This window comes from Oncorhynchus keta, chromosome 28 (assembly GCF_023373465.1).
Source record: "Oncorhynchus keta strain PuntledgeMale-10-30-2019 chromosome 28, Oket_V2, whole genome shotgun sequence".
Lineage (NCBI taxonomy): Eukaryota > Metazoa > Chordata > Actinopteri > Salmoniformes > Salmonidae > Oncorhynchus > Oncorhynchus keta.
In genome coordinates this window covers 8,737,658-8,760,169 of record NC_068448.1, presented here as the reverse complement: position 1 = coordinate 8,760,169, position 22,512 = coordinate 8,737,658, and the positions used below count along the sequence as shown (strand labels likewise).

The 22,512-nt window shown below is 41.3% G+C and overlaps 1 long non-coding RNA gene across 3 annotated transcripts; it reads left to right on the top strand.

The window, feature by feature from the left end:
• Nucleotides 1-16,621: 16,621 nt before the first annotated feature.
• On the top strand, nt 16,622-21,535 carry LOC118374548 (uncharacterized). 3 transcript variants are annotated; one of them, XR_004823628.2, is made up of 4 exons: nt 16,622-16,751; nt 18,739-18,764; nt 18,886-18,994; nt 20,902-21,535. It is a non-coding gene; the product is annotated as an uncharacterized LOC118374548 (long non-coding RNA). The 3 variants fall into 3 exon arrangements; XR_004823627.2 differs by lacking the exon at nt 18,886-18,994 and adding an exon at nt 18,612-18,649 and having other exon boundaries at nt 20,899-21,535; XR_004823629.2 differs by lacking the exon at nt 18,886-18,994 and having other exon boundaries at nt 20,899-21,535.
• The last annotated feature ends 977 nt before the right edge of the window (nt 21,536-22,512 follow it).

The following is a 22,512-nucleotide window of genomic DNA, read 5'->3' as shown; positions in this document are numbered from 1 at the left end:
AACCTGTGTTTTTTTAATACAGCATCACGGCACAATTCACAGTCTAATAAAAGAAAAACAATACTGGGATTTCTAATTTCCTGTGACATCGCTGGTGGCTAGACAGATGTGACAATACAGAGACTGCGTCCCAAATCACACCCCGTTGTCTAAATAGGGACCTACTTTTGACCAGAGCCCTATGGGATTTAGCTGGACACAGCTGTGGGGTAGAATGGATGTGATAGACGCTTGATTGGTTCTAGAATGACAGCCACATGCCCTCCAAGTTCTAAAGATTCTGAAGGTTCAGCCAGCGACCATTAGCTCAACGTACATACAGGTGGCAAGCACAGGGACTTTCAACTTCACTTCACTAGAGCTGCAGCCTTCACAGCCAGTCCCAATTTGCTTCCAACCCTTTCCCCTTGGCCCAAACCTTTCAATGTTTGTAGATCTGAGGGGGTCTGGATAAGTATGGATGAGTGATGTAGTGGTGGAGCGTCTACCACTTTATCCACACACATTAAAGACTTTGAGCAAAAAGGACAACATGGAGAGAATTGGGGATCGGTTGTGAACGTGTCACTGTTCTCTCTGTGCATACTGTATATCCAGGAAGCTGAAAATCTCAACCTAAAGAGCAGTCATCCACTAGATCTGGGAATACCTCAACCTAAAGAGCAGTCATCCACTAAGTCTGGGAAAACCTCAACCTAAAGAACAGTCATCCACTAAGTCTGGGAACACCTCAACCTAAATAGCAGTCATCCACTAAGGCTGGGAACACCTCAACCTAAAGAGCAGTCATCCACTAAGTCTGGGAAAACCTCAACCTAAAGAACAGTCATCCACTAAGTCTGGGAACACCTCAACCTAAAGAACAGTCATCAACTAAGTCTGGGAAAACCTCAACCTAGCAGTCATCCACTAAGTCTGGGAACACCTCAACCTAAAGAGCAGTCATCCACTAGATCTGGGAATACCTCAACCTAAAGAGCAGTCATCCACTAGATCTGGGAAAACTTCAACCTAAAGAGCAGTCATCCACTAGATCTGGGAATACCTCAACCTAAAGAGCAGTCATCCACTAGATCTGGGAATACCTCAACCTAAAGAGCAGTCATCCACTAGATCTGGGAATACCTCAACCTAAAGAGCAGTCATCCACTAAGTCTGGGAACACCTCAACCTAAAGAGCAGTCATCCACTAAGTCTGGGAACACCTCAACCTAAAGAACAGTCATCCACTAAGTCTGGGAACACCTCAACCTAAAGAGCAGTCATCCACTAAGTCTTGGAAAACCTCAGCCTAGCAGTCATCCACAAGGTCTGGGAAAACCTCAACCTAGCAGTCATCCACGAGGTCTGGGAAAACCTCAACCTAGCAGTCATCCACGAGGTCTGGGAAAACCTCAACCTAAAGAGCAGTCATCCACTAGATCTGGGAATACCTCAACCTAAAGAGCAGTCATCCACTAGATCTGGGAATACCTCAACCTAAAGAGCAGTCATCCACTAAGTCTGGGAACACCTCAACCTAAAGAGCAGTCATCCACTAAGTCTGGGAACACCTCAACCTAAAGAACAGTCATCCACTAAGTCTGGGAACACCTCAACCTAAAGAGCAGTCATCCACTAAGTCTGGGAACACCACAACCTAAAGAGCAGTCATCCACAAAGTATGGGAACACCTCAACCTAAAGAGCAGTCATCCACTAAGTCTGGGAACACCTCAACCTAAAGAACAGTCATCCACTAAGTCTGGGAACACCTCAACCTAAAGAGCAGTCATCCACTAAGTCTTGGAAAACCTCAGCCTAGCAGTCATCCACGAGGTCTGGGAAAACCTCAACCTAGCAGTCATCCACGAGGTCTGGGAAAACCTCAACCTAGCAGTCATCCACGAGGTCTGGGAAAACCTCAACCTAGCAGTCATCCACGAGGTCTGGGAAAACCTCAACCTAGCAGTCATCCACGAGGTCTGGGAAAACCTCAACCTAGCAGTCAGCATGTAGGATAAACAAAACAAAGAAAGCAGACCATGGACTGACAGAACTGAAGCCTCTGTCTGCTTCAATACAGTAATCATAAGGTAGAAATAGGGTTCTTCTATTACCTCATTATTCAGAACTCCAGCCTTTCAGCCTGTATAGGGCAATTAGGAAGGCCACTAATATGTTTACATCCCAAATGGCACTATATTCCCTATATAGTGCAGTACTTTTGACCAGAGCCCTATGTGCCCTAGTCAAGTCAGAACCCTATCGGCCCTAGTCAAGTCAGAATCCTATGGGCCCTAGTCAAGTCAGAACCCTATTGGCCCTAGTCAAGTCAGAACCCTATCGGCCCTAGTCAAGTCAGAACCCTATGCGCCCTAGTCAAAAGTAGTGCCCTATAGAAGGAATAGGGTGCCATTTGGGACTAACAATGATATCTGTGTCCTGGTGCCACAGAAACCTTCCACACTACAATCATTTACAATCAGTCTGTGTAACACTTTCTTTGGATAGTCCAGCTGTAGATGCTCTACAGACAATCAGTAACATTTTCAACTAACTATCTACTTACCCTTACCCTAACCCTTATTCTAAACTTTAACCCTAACCCTAACCCTAACCCTTATTCTAAACTCTAACCCTAACCCTTATTCTAAACTTTAACCCTAAACCTTACCCTAACCCTTATTCTAAACTTTAACCCTAACCCTAACCCTAACCCTTATTCTAAACTCTAACCCTAACCCTTATTCTAAACTCTAACTCTAACCCTTATTCTAAACTCTAGCTCTAACTATTATTCTAAACTCTAACCCTAACCCTTATTCTAAACTCTAACCCTAACCCTTATTCTAAACTCTAACCCTAACCCTTATTCTAAACTCTAACCCTAACTGTAATCTCAGCAAGAAGTTTCTTATCAATAGATAGTATGACCATCTGTAGAGCATCTCTGTCTAGTGATTATGAAGTGGAATCGTATTGTCCACTCTGTCTGTCTAGTGATTATGAAGAGCAACTCATTGAATAGTTGAAGTCAGAAGTTTACATACACCTTAGCAAAAATACATTTTAAACTAATTTTGTCACAATTCCTGACATTGTGGTCAAAAAATTCCATCGTAGGTCAGTTAGGATCACCACTTTATTTTAAGAATGTGAAATGTCAGAATAATAGTAGAGAGAATGATTTATTTCAGCTTTTATTTCTTTCATCACATTTCAAGGGGGTCAGAAATTTACATGCACTCAATTAGTATTTGGTAGCATCGCCCTTAAATAGCCTTCCACAAGCTTCCCACAACAAGGTGGGTGAATTTTGGCCCATTCCTCCTGACAGAGCTGGTGTAACTGAGTCAGGTTAGTAGGCGTCCTTGCTCGCACACACCTTTTCAATTCTGCCCACAAACTTTCAATAGGATTGAGGTCAGGGCTTTGTGATGGCCACTCCAATAGCTTGACTTTGTTGTCCTTAAGCCATTTTGCCACAACTTTGGAAGTCCATTTGCAAGACCCATTTGCGACCAAGCTTTAACTGATGTCTTGAGATGTTGCTTCAATATATCCACATAATTTTCCTACCTTATGATGCCATCTATTTTGTGAAGTGCACCAGTCCCTCCTGCAGCAAAGAACCCCCACAACATGATTCTGCCACCACCGTGCTTCACGGTTGGGGTGGTGTTCTTCAGCTTGCAAACCTCCCCCTTTTTCCTCCAAACATAACAATTGTCATCATGGCCAAACAGTTCTATTTTTGTTTCATCAGACCAGAGGACATTTCTCCAAAAAGTACGATCTTTGTCCCCATGTGCAGTTGCAACCCGTAGTCTGGCTTTTTGATGGCGGTTTTGGAGCAGTGGCTTCTTCCTTGCTGAGCGATATGTCGATATAAGACTCATTTTATTGTGGATATAAATACTTTTGTACCTGTTTCCTCCAGCATCTTCACAAGGTCCTTTGCTGTTGTTCTGGGATTGATTTGCACTTTTCGCACCAAAGTCCTTCCTGAGCGGTATGACTGGACTGCTGCGTGGTCCCATGGTGTTTATACTTGCGTACTATTGTTTGTACAGATGAACGTGGTACCTTCAGGCATTTGGAAATTGCTCCCAAGGATGAACCAGACCTGTGGAGGTCTACAAATTCTTGCCTGATTTATTTTGATCTCCCATGATTTCAAGCAAAGAGGCACTGAGTTTGAAAGTAGGCCTTGAAATACATCCACAGGTACACCTCCAATTGACTCAAATGATGTCAATTAGCCTCTCGGAAAATTTGTGGAGTGGTTGAAAAACCAGTTTTAATGACTCCAACCTAAGCGTATGTAAACTTCCAACTTCAACTGTATATTATGAGAGAGAGAAAGAGAGAGAGAGAGAGAGAGAGAGACAGAGAGAGCGAGACAGACAGACAGACAGAGAGACAGAGAGACAGACAGAGACAGAGACAGAGCACAACACAGGGATGGTATGATCTGGTTCAGGTTGATGCAAGATGGTGAGCCCTCCTTGTTAAGTGAAGCAGGGTATGTGTGTGTATGAGTTTGCATGCATGTCTGTGTGTACTGTGTGTGTGTGTGTGTGTGTGTGTGTGTGTGTGTGTGTGTGTGTGTGTGTGTGTGTGTGTGTGTGTGTGTGTGTGTGTGTGTGTGTGTGTGTGTGTGTGTGTGTGTGTGTGTGTGTGTGTGTGTGCATGTACATTTGTTTGTGTGTTACAAGCCCTCTCCATTCGGAGACATCATCATGAAAAGAAGCACTGATGATTAAAGAACAGAGCCCCCAGCAAACCAAAATTGGTTCTGTGAAGTTCACCGAGCATTTGTTAGGTTGCAGCTAAAATGTTTTCATGTTTTGTGTTTTCAACACACAAAAAACAAACCATTTGTGGAGATGATAATACAATGTTTGTATAAAACATTTGCCTGATGTTGCAAGAAGGTTCCCAGAACACATGTAATCTGTTCTTTAAAGGTTCCAAGAATGTTTCATTATGTTTGATAACGAAAATATATTTTCCCAAAACGCAAAAACTGTCCTGTTGTGCGGATTATTTTACAATGTTTATTTTAGGGTGAAAAACTAAATCACTTGACGTTACAAGAACGTTCCCAGAACACATTTAATGTTCTTTAAAAGATGCAGAGCCTTCGCAAAGTATTCACACTCCTTGTCTTTTTCCACATTTTATTGTGTTACAGTCTGGATTTAAAATGGATTATATTGAGATTATGTGACACTGGTCTACACACAATAACCCATAATGTCAACGTGGAATTATGTTTTTAGAAACTTTTACAAATGAATTAAAAATTAATATCTGAAATGTCTTGGGTCAATACGTATTCAAAATATTCCAAAACATGCAAGTCTGTTTGCAATAAAGTAAAACTGCAAAAAATGTGTCATTATGTTTGGGCAAATCCAACACATCACTGAGTACTTCATATTTTCAAGAACGGGAGGTCCATGGGGCGACGCACAATTGGCCTAGCGTCTCCGGGTTTGGGAGGGTTTGGCCGGTAGGGATATCCTTGTCTCATCGCGAACTAGCGATTCCTGTGTCGGGACGTGCGCAGTGCACGCTAACCAGGTCGCCAGGTGCACGGTGTTTCCTCTGACACATTGGTGCGGTTGGCTTCCGGGTTGGATGCGCGCTGTGTTAAGAAGCAGTGCGGCTTGGTTGGGTTTCGGAGGACGCATGACTTTCGACCTTCATCTCTCCCGAGCCCGTACGGGAGTTGTAGCGATGAGACAAGATAGTAACTACTAACAATTGGATACCACGAAATTGGGGTAAAAAGAAAATACAAAAAAATACAAAAAAGTTTACATACACCTTAGCAAAAAAAAAAAAAAAAAAAAAAAAAATACAAATACAAATGGAATAGAGCTAAGCACAGGCAAAATCCTAGAGGAAAACCTGGTTCAGTTTGCTTTCCAATTACACACTGGGAGACAAATTCACCTTTCAGTAGCACAATAACCTAAAACACATTGAATTTTGGCCTAGTTACAGTTTTGACTGAAATCCGCTTGAAAATCAATGGCAAGACTTGTGGCTGTCTGGCAATGATCATCAACCAACTTGAGTGTCAGACAAAGGCAAAACACCCTCCAAAATGAAGGGCTGGGCTGCTCCAGTGTCTTTCAGTATCTTTACCGACTGCTTAACACCATCGCCACTGTGCAGAAACACGAACCCGTCTGAAGGGTTCATACACATCTGATCCAAAATCTTGTTTAGTCCCAACCAGAGACTTACTGGGCTGGAGTGCCCCCACAAGAAAAAACAGCTTTTTCTCTCTCTATCATTTTCCTGTTTCAACTTACACTGAGAGATAATGTGTATTGTAATGAAAAACTAGCAGATGCGAAAAAAAAGTTTTCTGATGATTTTTATCTTTGGGCACTGTAGAAAAGGACTGAAATCTGGCAGTAGGAGGGGGACCTCTCTGGATTGCTTCCTGCATAGGGGATACTACTGGGTGCTCTGTTTGTGAAGGTACTTTTATGTGTCAACACAAACTCATCTGCAAGAACGGCAACTTCCTCAAGAGTGAGATCCTTGTGCTCATAAATAAATGTAGGTAGCATCCCTTTCACGAAGGCAATTTTTTTAACTGCTCGAGAAGTATGAGTGTCTTCAAATCCTCCAGTTTCTTGACCTCTTGAGAACCACACCACCGATCAAAAATAAATGCTTGTTCCCTTGCGAACTCAACATGACTTTGTAATTTACGGACCTGTTGTCTATATGCCTCTGGGACCAACTCATAAGCCCAACGGATAGCAGCTTTAACAGTGTGTCATAATCTGAACTCTGATCAAGAGATAAAACAGTGCAGACTTTGATCTTTTCCCACCAGAACACTTTGGAGGAGCAGTGACTAAATATCCCGTGGCCATTTTAGTGATGTGGCAATCCGCTCAGAGTCAAATAATCACCCATCTCTTTTTGTTGTATAAAGACGGTACAGGACGACTGTTGAGACCAAGATCAAACTCTGTTGAGGGTTCAAGATGGCGTGGCTGAATTCAGGGGTACTTCCAGATCTATCTCTCTTAATCTGACATTCTTGATGTTTTGCTGCACACTCTTCTGGTCTTTCCGTGTGCTCTAACTCTCTAATTTATGTTGTGCCTTTAGTTCTATCTCCCTCAGTTGCACATCTACAGGACTCACACCACTACTCGTAGCATTGTTTTCATCAACCAAAGCATTTGTTCCTCCACTAAAGCAGTACCGATAAACTCTTTTGACTACTGCTTTTGGATCACCAGATACCACCTTGATGTCGTAATGCTGTTTTTATTTTAAAGGGGTGTTGTAATGCTTTTTACATTTTTATTAAAGGGGTGTTGTAATGCTTTTTATATTTTTATTAACGGGGTGTTGTAATGCTTTTTATATTTTTATTAAAGGGGTGTTGTAATACTTTTTATATTTTTATTAACGGGGTGTTGTAATGCTTTTTATATTTTTATTAACGGGGTGTTGTAATGCTTTTTATATTTTTATTAAAGGGGTGTTGTAATGCTTTTTACATTTTTATTAACGGGGTGTTGTAATGCTTTTTACATTTTTATTTAAGGGTGGTGTAATGCTTTTTTATTTTATTTTAAAGGGGTGTTGTAATGCTTTTTTTAATTATTTAAGGGTGGTGTAATGCTTTTTTATTTTTTATTAAAGGAGTGTTGTAAAATGCTTTTACATTTTTTATTAAAGGGGTGGTGTCACGTTCTGACCTTTATTTCCTTTGTTTTGTCATTATTTAGTATGGTCAGGGCGTGAGTTGGGTGGGCAGTCTATGTTTGTTTTTCTATGTTTTGGGGTATTTCTATGTTTCGGCCTAGTATGGTTTTCAATCAGAGGCAGGTGTCATTAGTTGTCTCTGATTGAGAATCATACTTAGGTAGCCTGGGTTTCACTGTGTGTTTGTGGGTGATTGTTCCTGTCTTTGCACCAGATAGGATTGTTTAGGTTTTCCATATGTACATTTATGTATTAAAAGAACCATGGACACTTACCACGCCGCATATTGGTCCTCTGATCCTTTTCGCTGACAGGTGGTGTAATGCTTTTTTTTTTTTAAAGGGGTGTTGTAATGCTTTTTAAATTTTTTATTAAAGGGGTGGTGTAATGCTTTTTAAATTGTTATTAAAGGGGTGGTGTAATGCTTTTTAAATTTTTATTAAAGGGGTGGTGTAATGCTTTTTAAATTTTTATTAAAGGGGTGGTGTAATGCTTTTTAAATTTTTATTAAAGGGGTGGTGTAATGCTTTAATTTTTATCAAAGGGGTGTTGTAATGCTTTGCAATGATGAGCAAATTCCCAAGTGGTGTTTTCCACCAATTCATCCAACTTGAAGTCCAAGGCTTTATTTTATTAGCCTGTGTGTTTATCTTTTAACTTTCAAAATGATTCCCCCAATCTGATAATCCCTTTGGGTGGATGACAGTAACAGAAACTCTACCACAAAAAAATGTATTTTGAACACTCAAATATCAGGGCACAGCAGAGCTTCAGAGTAGGTGACTAGAGTGACTCATGGGAAACAAGATCCCAGACGAGCCCCCATTTTGTTATGTTCCCCAGCAAGAAAAACTCTTTAAAAAATGTTGCTCAAAACACAAGTGGGAACTAACAGAGTCACTGACAACAACCAAAACAAAACAGGGATGGTTTTAGGAGGGGTTCTGAAAAACACTCACAGAAAGTTGACGAGCAACAACAACTGGGACCTAAAAGACACCCAACATGAGTGCACACTAAATTTGCCCAAGAAGGGGTAAAACAACAAAAAACCCACACCAAACTTAAAGACAGGAAGCAAAATGGTGGAGCAAAAACAAAATCAGATAAAGGAATGTTTTTCTAGAATTCAAATCGGGCGAGCTAACTAAAGGTGTTGACCCTCCACATCTCTCAAGGTAACTGGAGCACTGGGCCAGCCACTCTGAAATAGCACCCGGTCCAGCACAGGTGAAACACCTTCCCACTAACGAGATGGCAACCTGCACAGGTGTAACACATACTGACTAATGAGGTGACACCAATCGGTGCACCCTACGTGCTATAAATCCAACGTCAAAACATAAACGGAAAAACCAAAACCCGTAACACAGAGCTTGAAGAACGTATAGAATAGAATAGAATAGTTTGCAAATATTGCAAAATCTAATATTGTATCCAGAAAGACTAACAGTTGTAATCGCTGCCAAATGAGATTCTAACATGTATTGACTAAAGGGTATGAATATATATAAATTAGATATTTCTGTATTTGATCTTCAATAAATTTGCAAACATTTCTAAAAACATGTTTTTATTAGTGTCATTGTGTGTAGATGGGTAAGTCAAAACATTTGTTTAATCAATTTTGAATTCAGTCTGTAACATAACACGTGGAATAAGTCGGAGTAGGAATACTTTCTGAAGGCCACTGTATGTTCTCAAAACACAAAAACTGTCCAGTTGCGCAGATGATTATATTTTTTGGGTGCAAAAAAACATTCACCTAATCTTACAAGAACATTCCCCAGAACACATTTAGTCTGTTCTTCAAAATGTCCCCAGAACACATTTAGTCTGTTCTTCAAAATGTCCCCAGAACACATTTAGTCTGTTCTTTAAATGTTCCCAGAACACATTTAGTCTGTTCTTTAAATGTTCCCAGAACACATTTAGTCTGTTCTTTAAATGTTCCCAGAACACATTTAGTCTGTTCTTTAAATGTTCCCAGAACACATTTAGTCTGTTCTTTAAAGGTTCCCAGAACACATTTAGTCTGTTCTTTAAAATGTTCCCAGAACACATTTAGTCTGTTCTTCAAAATGTCCCCAGAACACATTTAGTCTGTTCTTCAAAATGTCCCCAGAACACATTTAGTCTGTTCTTTAAATGTTCCCAGAACACATTTAGTCTGTTCTTTAAATGTTCCCAGAACACATTTAGTCTGTTCTTTAAATGTTCCCAGAACACATTTAGTCTGTTCTTTAAATGTTCCCAGAACACATTTAGTCTGTTCTTTAAAATGTTCCCAGAACACATTTAGTCTGTTCTTTAAAATGTTCCCAGAACACATTTAGTCTGTTCTTTAAAATGTTCCCAGAACACATTTAGTCTGTTCTTTAAAGGTTCCCAGAACACTTCATCAGCCTTCCGGAGTTCTTTAAAGGTTCCCAGAACACTTAATTAGGTTGTGGGAACAATGCTCAGTTGTGATGACATTCATACAATGTTTAAAGTTAGGTTGCACAAGACATCCCCTTAATGTTGTAAGAAGGACATTTTTATGACATTCATAGCATATTTGGTTTTAGGTTTAACATAATATTCCATTGATTTTCACACAATACATTGTCTTTGATGTCGTCTGGACATTTCAAGAACATTTAGAAAATGTTATATTTATGTTTTACCACAACATTCTCAGCATTGCAAATGTGTTTTTCATTAAAGCAGATTGAAATACATCCCAATTGTGTTTCTCTCCAGATGTAAATGGAAATTTACATTTGAGCCCTGTTGATACAGACACATGTCATTTTTAACATTTTATTTCACAGAACATTTGCACAGCATTTAATCCTACAAAAACAACCATATATATATATATATATATATATATATATATATATATATATATATATATTTTACATGTTGGCAATCTGCACATGTGGGGTTTGAATTTGCAACATTTGGTTATTTTTGCCAGATTAATTAACCCTGTGTGCCACCAAGGGACAGATGTGACCTTGTGTTCTTTTTTCAGTCAAATATGGTCAATCAGGACACAGAACATTGATCTTCTTTCTTCATCACACGTGTTGAAAGACTTATGTATTTAAGAAGCATACGAATACACAAGAATACAGTATATTTAAAGGAATCTCCATCCAACTAAAATCCCATTTCATAAACCTTTCAACGCGAGTGATGAAGAGAGACAATCCTAAAATACAGTGTTACAAGCATACAGCATATGAAGAGGTTGAGAGAGAGCATTTTAATAAATCAGAAATTGTGTTCTGTGTCCTGATTGACCATATTTGACTAAGAAAAAAACACAAGGCCACATCTGCAGTTCTGAAGATTCAAATATATTCTCCTAAAAAAGGGATGTCTTCCCAATGTTAGATAAACACGTGTTTACACTGTACCCGGGTAAAAACACAGCAGAATATAATAAACTATAGATGTTAGATAAATCCCTAACTAGAACTTAATGGGAATCTTAGCTAATGTTCCCAGTTTGCTGGGCTCACAAACCTTCTTTTTAGACTGGCGTAGCACCATAGGTTCACAGCAGTGGAGGCTGGTGGGAGGACCTATATGGGATCATTGTAATGGCTGGAATGGAATCCATGGAATGGAGTCAAATGTGGTTTCCATATCTTTGATGTATATGATAGCGTTCCATTTATTCCATTCCAGCTATTACAATGAGCCGGTCTTCCTATAGCTCCTCTCACCAGCCTCCACTGATTCACAGGTCCTTATTATTTACAGATCATCCATTCTAGCTGAAGAGGGAACACAACCGCTTTAATTCAGGGACCAAGTGTTTATTTGTTGTTTTTTCATTGTCTATGACATTTAATTGATGAATTCTATTCAAGTCATTGAATGGTCACACTAATTCTACTTCTTTGTCAGCTGAAACCAATTGTGCTGCTCATTAAATGACATAGATAAAGGACACAGAGGGCCATGACCTCTTCTCATTCTTATTCTTGAAGTTTAGCTTGTTCTCTCTCTCGCTCTCGTTCCCTTGTTCTCCCTCCCTCTCTTGCTTTCTCTCTCCCTCCCTCTCGTGCTCTCTCTCCCTCCCTCCCCTCTCTCTGCTCTCTCCCTCCCTCGTCACGCTCTCCCTCCCCTCTCCCTCTCACGCTCTCTCCCTCCCTCCCTCTCGCTCTCCCTCCCTCTCTCCCTCCCTCTCCTGCTCTCTCCCTCCCTCCCTCTCTCCCTCCCTCCCCCTCCCTCCCCTCCCTCTCACGCTCTCCCTCCCTCTCTCCCTCTCACGCTCCCTCCCTCTCGCGCCCTCCCTCCCCCTCCCTCCCTCTCCTGCTCTCTCCCTCCCTCCCTCTCTCCCTCCCTCCCCCTCCCTCCCTCCCTCTCACGCTCTCCCTCCCTCTCTCCCTCCCTCCCCCTCTCCCTCTCACGCTCTCCCTCCCTCTCTCCCTCTCGTGCTCTCTCTCTCCCTCCCTCTCCTGCTCTCTCCCTCCTCCCTCCCTCCCTCCCTCCCCCTCCCTCCCTCCCCTCACCTCCCTCCCTCCCTCTCTCTCCCTCTCACGCTCTCCCTCCCTCTCTCCCTCCCCCTCCCTCCCTCCCTCTCACGCTCTCCCTCCCTCTCTCCCTCTCACGCCTCCCTCCTCTCCCTCTCACGCTCTCCCTCCCTCTCTCCCTCTCGCGCTCTCCCTCCCTCTCGCGCTCTCCCTCCCTCTCGCGCTCTCACTCTCTATTCAATTCAAAGGGCTTTATTGGCATGGGAAACATATGTTTACACTGTATTTGGGTAAAAATACAGCAAAATATAAACTATAATTGCTGTGACCACTGATTGCAGAGTCTGATGTCTGTTGAAACATTTTGACATCTCAAATTGCAATCACTGTTAATTACAGTGAAGATTGGTCTTTTGATTGGTTCCCCTCTGAATGAGTCCATCTGTCTGATAAGAAATGTTGCTCATGTCCAAGAGACAAAATGGTAAACTAACAATTGGAGACTCCCAATGGAGTCGTGTCCTCTGATCTCCTCCACCAATATTCTCCAAAATGACACCCTATTCCCTATTTAGGGAAAATACTTTGAACCAGAACTCTATGGGCCCTTGTCAAAGTAGTATGTTATACTGTAATTTGGGACTCACCCTATTATTTCTATCTCAGCAGCACAATCCCTTTTACAATATTCTCATGCCTTCTCTCTGAGGTTTTGAGGAGCCAAGGAGAGAGTTTTTTTTTAACAGCTTAGTCCCAGCCAAGGAGCCAATGGCAAGGTCATATTGCCACCCCATCAATTTCTACACCTATAATCAATGAGTAACTACTACAATCATCAATATCATCCACAAAATATCTCCTTACCCCTTGGGCTAAAGCACTAAGGTAGTACCAAGGTCACTACACCTAATTCATTATTCAACAGGTTGAATGGCTATAATTTGGACCAAGCCAGCCTCTGGGGAGACATTGGGACATCCACAGAATATTGTATCTCTATGGGGAATCACTCATCTGCAAATCACCTTCCACTGCACATGAAAAGTTATTGTATCGGTTTCCTGGACACAGATTAAGTCTAGTCCTGGACTAAAGATCACTCAAATTTAAAAATCACCATTAGACATGCTTTTTAGTGTCACGCCCTGACCTTAGAGCTCTTTTTATGTCTCTATTTTGGTTTGGTCAGGGTGTGATTTGGGTGGGCATTCTATGTTCCTTTTTCTATGTTTTTGTATTTCTATGTTTTGGCCGGGTGTGGTTCTCAATCGGGGACAGCTGTCTATCGTTGTCTCTGATTGGGAACCATACTTAGGTAGCACAGGGTTTTTTTGGGAAGTTAATTTCTGTTTAGTGTTTGCACCTTTCAGGACTGTTTCGGTTATTCTCTTTGTTATTAGTGTTCAGTTTTAATAAAGAAAGCATGAACACTTACCACACTGCGCTTTGGTCCGTTGATTCCTCATCTTCCGACGACGAATACCTTGACATTTAGTCTGGGACCAGGCTTAATGTGAGTCCAGGAAACGGATCTGAGCAGAGCCTAAAGATAACATCTTTACCACTAGGGATTGGTCCATTAGACCACGTGTCAGTTCCCACTGGGCAAAAACTGGTTGAATCAATGTTTTTCCCACATCATTTCAACCCCCCAAAAATCTACATTGAATCAATGTGGAAAATTGATTGGATTATTTTTACAGTCTTCAACAGAAGGTCATTTAGTAATTTTTCACCCAACTTTTAACCTAAATGGTGACATTTTGTGTTGATTTTACATTTGAATTCACGTTAGTTGACAACTCAACCAAATGTCAATCAAAACTAGAAGTTAAACTGACGTCTGTGCCCCGTGGGTGCAGACCAGCTCCTAAAGTAAATTCACAACAGAGAAATTCACAAAAAAGTCACTCAGACAGTGAGCACTATTTTCTCTCTGACCGCCAAACTTCGACAAATCAAATCAAAAATGTTTTGTCACATGCGTTGAATACAACAGGTGTAGTAGACCTTACCGTGAAATGCTGAATACAACAGGTGTAGTAGACCTTACCGTGAAATGCTGAATACAACAGGTGTAGTAGACCTTACAGTGAAATGCTGAATACAACAGGTGTAGTAGACCTTACAGTGAAATGCTGAATACAACAGGTGTAGTAGACCTTACCGTGAAATGCTGAATACAACAGGTGTAGTAGACCTTACAGTGAAATGCTTACGTTGACACGTGCCAATTTCAGAGAAAAGGGGATGAATGAGAAGTAGCTCTGTTTTCCAAAATTGCCGTTATCTTCAAATGCCTTCTGGTGTCTCCTAGACAACAGAAAGTCAAAACACCTCAGACACAAAGAGGATAATACCACGCCTTCGTTTCTCTCATCACAGGGAAGTAAACATTTTTTATCTTTTCAAAAAACATAATTGCCGTCAAAAGAAGCTAATATGTTCATGATAATACTTATACAACTTAATCATGTTGAAATTACACCCCCTCTCTGTTCACCACTCTAGTCAATAATAATTTGCAGTTTACAAAACCATGAAAATAGTTGAATTACATGGGGGCCTGAAAGTAATATCTCCCTCAAATATATATAATTTTCTCCTCCACACAATCCAAGCAGTCAACAATACACTCTTAACAAAAAATGCTATCTACAACCTTAAAGGGTTCTTTGGTTGTTCCCATAGGAGAACCATTTGAAGAATCGTTTTTGGTTGCCTTTTGGTTGTACCCTATCTACAGAGGGTTCTACCTGGAACCCAAAAGTGTTCTCGTCTGGGGACAGCCCGAAGAACCCATTTTTTCTAAGAGTGTATTTAAACGTATCCTTTATTCTACCAGGTAAGTTGAAGGAGAACATTGTCATTTACAGCAACAACCTGGGGAATAGTTACAGGGGAGAGGAGGGGGGATGAAGGAGAACATTCTCATTTACAGCAACAACCTGGGGAATAGTTACAGGGGAGAGGAGGGGGGATGAAGGAGAACATTCTCATTTACAGCAACAACCTGGGGAATAGTTACAGGGGAGAGGAGGGGGGATGAAGGAGAACATTCTCATTTACAGCAACAACCTGGGGAATAGTTACAGGGGAGAGGAGGGGGGATGAAGGAGAACATTGTCATTTACAGCAACAACCTGGGGAATAGTTACAGGGGAGAGGAGGGGGGATGAAGGAGAACATTGTCATTTACAGCAACAACCTGGGGAATAGTTACAGGGGAGAGGAGGGGGGTTGAATGAGCCAATTGTAAGATGTTTGGTGACCATGATGGTATGAGGTCCAGATTGGGAATTTAGCCAGGACACCAGGGTTAACACCCCTACAATAAGTACCATAGGATCTTTAGTGACCACAGAGAGTCAGGACACACGTTTAACATCCCATCCAAAAGACGACACAGGACAACATCCCCAATCACTGCCCTGGGGCATTGGGATATTACTGTTTGAGATCAGAGGAAAGAGTGCCTCCTACTGGCCCTTCAACACCACTTCCAGCAGCATCTGGTCTCCCATCCAGGAACTGACCAGGACCAACCCTGCGTGGCTTCAGAAGAAAGCCAGGAGTGGGATGCAGGGCGGTATGGTGCTGGCTAACGTATGGTGCTGGCTAACGTTGGCACCCTATCCCCTATTTATAGTGCACTAATTTTGACCAGAGTCATATGGACCCCTATTCCCTATTATAGTGCACTACTTTTGACCAGGGCCCATAGTTCTGGAACAGATTGATATTTGAGACACAGACTTTAATTCTCTGTTGGGGTGCGTTTAGTGGCTATAACACAGCTAGCTAATCATTTCACCTCAGGATGCGAACCAACCCAACGTATTGTGTATTGTTGACTCGAACCACACAGACTGAAGCTAAAAGCATTTCTCTTCTGGGAGGAAAGTAAAATGATTTATGAGGGAACAGAAACAAGAACTAGGAGTGTGTCACAAGTGGCACCTATTCCCTTCGTAGTGCACTACTTTTGACCGTGTACTGTATTGGGACTAGGGAGACATTTGTGACGCTGACCTAGTTTTAAATCCTATTGTATCCCACAGAGATACATCCTTGGTTTAATTATTGAGTTGAAGGTTTTGGGAGGGTGCAGAGGTTCTGATCTGACAATGCTCCCGGATATACATGGTTACACTATATATAAACACACACACACATGCACAAATATATACACACACACACACGCACAAATATACACGCACACGCACACACACACACACACACACACACACACACACACCTCAGTGCAAGAGCTGTCTGTAACTGCATGTATGCCCTATAGAGCTTGCTGTCCAGGAAGGGTAGACGGAGTCAGATAGCTCAGTCATCTCTGACTGCGTCCCAAACGGCGCCTCTTCCCTTTGTTTTACTGTATTCACCTCATTTTCCAAAGTTGCTATGGGCAAGGCCAAACAATGGAGTGGTGGATTCGACTTCCGCTTTACTTCCCTACTGCAGCGCGCTGGTGGCAAACTTTCCAGAGTCAATTATTTGACGGAGTCAATTTCTAGAGTAAATAAGTCAAGTAAGTAAGTATACGTGTAAATGTATTTTTTTCTTCATTCAAGTTCGCTAATGTTAGCTAGAACGTACTAGTAGGCTAGTTCTGTTGTGATAATAATGTTAGCTAGACCTACTAGTAGGGTAGTTCTGTTGTGATAATAATGTTAGCTAGACCTACTAGTAGAGTAGTTCTGTTGTGATAATAATGTTAGCTAGACCTACTAGTAGGGTAGTTCTGTTGTGATAATAATGTTAGCTAGACCTACTAGTAGAGTAGTTCTGTTGTGATAATAATGTTAGCTAGACCTACTAGTAGGCTAGTTCTGTTGTGATAATAATGTTAGCTAGAACCTACTAGTAGGTAGTTCTGTTGTGATAATAATGTTAGCTAGAACCTACTAGTAGAGTAGTTCTGTTGTGATAATAATGTTAGCTAGACCTACTAGTAGAGTAGTTCTGTTGTGATAATAATGTTAGCTAGACCTACTAGTAGGCTAGTTCTGTTGTGATAATAATGTTAGCTAGAACCTACTAGTAGGGTAGTTCTGTTGTGATAATAATGTTAGCTAGAACCTACTAGTAGGGTAGTTCTGTTGTGATAATAATGTTAGCTAGACCTACTAGTAGAGTAGTTCTGTTGTGATAATAATGTTAGCTAGACCTACTAGTAGGCTAGTTCTGTTGTGATAATAATGTTAGCTAGACCTAGTGGTAGGCTAGTTCTGGTTGCTGGTTCGAATCCCTGAGCTGACTAGGTGAAATCGGACGATGTGCCCTTGAGAAAGACACTTAATCCTAATTGCTCCTATAAGTCACTCTGGATAAGAGCGTCTGCTAAATGATTCAAATGTAAACTTGTTTTGTCGTCGATCAACACATCCTACTGCACGCCACCTATAATGATAAAGTGGTAACACAAGATCATTCACGAGGTCTCTTAACACACAGATACTGGTTCAGACCGTTCAGTGCTTTCAGGGTGTTTTCGTTGTCATGGTGACAACTGCAAATAATACTTCAATGTAGATGTAGGCCGAATGAAAAATAATACAGTAACTCGTATTTAAACGTCTCAATTCAACAACAAACGCCCTTTAAGCTGTGCATCTTTTAAAGCAAGTTGTTGCCTCATTGCTCAAGCGGTTTGCAAGTGATTTCCATTTTTCTAATGGTTGTCAATTCCTTAGGTTCTTCTTTTTCCACTGTGCGCATTACTGTATATCCTGTGCAACTATTTCCAATGCATCAGTGCAATAATGTTAAAACCGGCCTACAGTGATCACACCAATGCACTCTCTCCCTCTCTCTCCTCAACATTCCCCAACGTGCATTTCCTATGCTGTAGACCTGTTTTACATTAAGTAATTAGCAAGAGCAAGCCTGCTTCTTTCCTTCGAATATACTATTAGGCATAGTATTAAAATGATCTAAATAAATATCCTATAGCTTGTGTACTGTAGCCTATAGATTTTCTTGCACGTGATTAATGAGAAGAGGAATGGCCTATTGTGGAGAGGTTTGAGTAGCCTTGCAAAAAAAATATGGGTTCAACAAGGGTTCTCCTAAGATCCTCAAAGTTCTTTCGAAGAACCTTAGGGTTCTTGGCACTGAAAATGGCCCTACAAAAAGATTCTTCCAAGAACCCCATGGGAGGTGTGGTTCATCGAGGAACCTCCTTAGTTGGTAGGGGTTCTTGCAGGAACCTAACTGTCCAACTGGAACGTTTGGATGTGAAAGGTCAGCAGGTGCAGGCACTTAACTGAAAAATGTCAAAATCTCCTCAATTTAAAGATAACGTTTTCCCCTTGTATTATCTACATTTAGATTGTTTGATGATGAAAGCATCTATCTTTTCATATTTGTGCAAATCTTTCTTACACAGAACATTTACAATTGAATGGATATATAATCAACAAAGAGGTGAGAATATGTAGGCTATAAGAATATGTTGAAGGCTAGCTGTAGGGGTGCAGATGACTGAACTTCTCACTTTGTGTCTGTGTCTGCAGGTACACAGAGGAGGAGGTATACAAAGGTATGTCTATTGGTATGCTATACAGATTACATTTACCACCCTCCTTTGTTAATCATCTGTATAATTACTATTTTTGGGGATTCAGTCTTCATCCTCCCTGCACCTCTGGTGAATATTACAGGAAACGTGTTAAATCACCAAGCACTGCAAAATCATTCTGGCTATGGATACGGAGAACAACACATTAACATCCACACGCCAGAGGATATATCCATTAGACATGGGGCTCGGTGGGAGTTTCTTATCTTTCGATGTTTTAATTCTGCTTTGCCACTAAAATCCGAATAATGACTGACAACTGAAATATTGTGTTATTGTTGTTGTGCGTATTACTAATAATAATAAAAGGGTCAGGAGGAGTAATTCAAAAACGAACCCCAAAAACTTATTCCAAGGGTTCTTCGAGGGTCCATTAACGTGAGTCCTTTGAAGAACCATTTTAAAGGGTTCTTCAAAGAACTTATAGGGGTTCCCCCATGGTTTCAGTTTGAAGAACCCCTAAAGGGTACTTCAGGAACCGTTTCTTTTTAGAGTGATAGCCTGAGTGCGCACGGAAACAGCTGGAAGAGAGAGGCTAGTGATGTGTAGCCGAAGTAAGAAGTTCAACATGAAGCTAGATATTAGGCCATTCATTACCTAAATATTAGGACTATAGGCTAAATATTTACCTGTCAAAGTGCAAGACAAATGTATTAACAAATTATGAAATGGCAGTTCCGTAGTGCATTACTCCAGGCTGCGCTCTGTGATCCCCGGGCACGCAAAGCTCCACTATTGATTAGGCCTACGTTTAAACACAAGAACATTAATCTACCTGGGCTACAACAACACAGGGCAATGAGGCATTTATTATTGTGTTCAAGTGAATACACAAGTATTGTCCATAGGCTGTAAACTGCAGTGATATATAGGCCTAGGCTAATTTGAATAACCGCTCACACGTTCCTGGTTTGTTTCATGAAATTACTGCATAGGCCTACTGTAGTCTAGGCTTGGTTAAGCAACAACCATTTGGATCAGTTTGGGTCTATTCTCGACAGTTTAGAAGGTCCAGAAAGGTACATTAGCAGGCCAAAATATGGTGTAGGCCTATTTTGTAAGGATGTCGCCCGGTGTTAAAATAAGCCTACTATAAGAAAATATGGGCTTCTCCTTTCCTCTCCACTCGTTAATGCTGTAGCTTATTTTACATTCAGCGAGAAAGAGCATGCGCGCATCTATCATCCTATAGGCTATTAGTGGGCTAACGAAAATAAGTCGTAACAAGTGTACAACACGTTTTTGTAGTCGGGCTTTTCCTGGGACTGGATTTAAAAGGAATAGCCGTGGCAGCGGAATGGCCAGGTGCGTAATTACACTACAGAACAATGAAGACAGGCTATGGGCTACATCTCAAGTATGTCTATGTTAGAAGCATATGCATATTAACCCATAATTAATAAGCTCAATGTTAGGCTTCATATTGCTGTGAATATATCCCGTCAATGTACACAGTGAAAGAAAAATAAGTTGATCATAGGTAGCCAACACTATGTGCGCTCCCTCCCAATCTCCGGGTATGAAGTTCGTAAACCTACCCGATCTGTTTTTCTCCCGTTTGTTAGGGACAATACATTTATCCTACCTTGGCTACAACACAACGTAATAAAGAATGTTATTGTTTTCAAGTGAGTACAAAACTCTAGGCTGAAAACTGCGGTGAATAGCCGAAGTTGCTTGAATAACACCTCAAAAGCTTGGCGGTTTTTCTGCATGTTCCTTTCGAAATAACTGCATCTAGCCTGCCTGATTGGGAAAACATTTCGATCAGTTCAGGGTTTTTTTCCTACAAGGTCCAGGTTCTAATATCACAAATAGAACCATCTTTAGTAATATGGTGTCTTTTTTATCAGGACGTAACAGCTAACAGAAACATGCTAATGCAGGGATTTCTAGTGGCGCGAATATGAATTATGATAATGTATGAGCGCAGAGGAAGTTGTATCAATAGTTTCCGCGTTTGGCTTCAGAGATTTAAAAACGTTCGAAAATGTTGGTGGATATGGAATATTGTGTTATTTGGGATGCCTTCTCTCTCTCTCTCTCTCTCTCTCTCTCTCTCTCTCTCTCTCTCTCTCTCTCTCTCTCTCATCAGAAGCTAGGATTGGATTCATCACGGGAGAAAGACAGGAAGGAGGAGAGAGCCAAAGGACTTTCATTACAGTATCTCCCAAAGCTATATTCATGCAAATGATTACATTGAAGATTGAAGCTCCTGTTGCCGTATGGGTGATGCAGATGGCAAGGAAGGAGGGATAGCCAACCTACAGCTCACAGAGGACAAATCCACCAGCTTCAACATGAAAGATGCATGTGTTGGTGAATGCTTCGAAAACAAGGCTCAGCTGCAAAGGGAGACACTCATATAGGTAGCCGTAATCATAATCAGAGACTTACCAGGATATTGTCACCATTCTGTGTAATGCAGAATAACAGCTCCTGGGCTAGGTAGTTTCTACTTTAGGTGATGGACCAAAACAGACAAGATTTCCATGATACTGTTATCCAATCCTGTGAACCCCTGGTCTTCCAAGTGGACTGTACATATGTATGACAGGTTGATTAATAATGTAAGTCCTTAAGTGCTATTCGCCGATATTAATCCCCTCTCTTTCTTTCTCTCTCTGTCTTAAATTAAATTCATATCAAAAGGGGCTTTATTTGGCATGGGAAACATATGTTTACATTGCCAAAGCAAGTGAAATAAACAATAAACAAAAGTGAAAAGAAACAAAAAACTCTCGCTCTCTCTCCCATCTCTTTCTCTTGCTCTCCCTCCAGGGCCGGCCCTAGCCACTAAGTGACCGGTTAGGGCCCCGCAGCCGCTAGATTTTTAGGAACTCAGTCAAGGGTCTCAACGTAAAATAATAGAATATACAAGGTGAAATTTTGAATTTAGGTTGTACATCGGCAGTTTCTCTCTTGATACAGTATGTCAGTCACTGACCAGTTAGCCAGTTATCAAACGTTGTAGTAATCATGGTCGAATTACCGACTGGGCACGCAGGGCACGTTCCCAGGGGCCCTGATCTCTAGGGTCCCCCATTGATTTTGTAAGTCACTCTCACTCAGATAGTCCCAGTCAGTATTAGATAGAACGTCGCGGCCCTGCCCGCCTGTGGGGAAAACAACCCGCTGTTACCTAGGTTACTCCATTGGATCACAGCAAATGTGTTTTCTTGTTATCGGCTTGCTTTAATCAATTACAAAATGTCTCAAGATTACTTTTCAACATTGGCTGCTCCCGGGTTCTACATACAAAAACAAAATAGCGCTTCCCTTATGCCCATTTTCATTACGGTCCTAGCAGCCACATGAGTGAGTGCGTGCTAGCTACCTACCGGAACAGTAACTTCTCTAGGGTAGGGGGCAGCATTTGGAATTTTGGATGAAAAGCATGCCCAAATTAAACGGCCTGCTACTCGGGCCCAGAAGATATGATATGCATATAACTGGTAGATTTGGATAGAAAACACTCTAAAGTTATGAGTATTTCTGTATTTGAATTTGGCGCTCTGCAATCTCACTGGATGTTGGCCAGGTGGGACGCTAGCCCACATACCCTAGAGAAATTTTAAGCTAGCCAAGACCAACAACACAAACAAATGGATTATACAGCTACAAGTAGTGAGTGGAGTTACTAACAGACTATACAGCTTCAAGTAGTGAGTGGAGTTACTAACAGACTATACAGCTTCAAGTAGTGAGT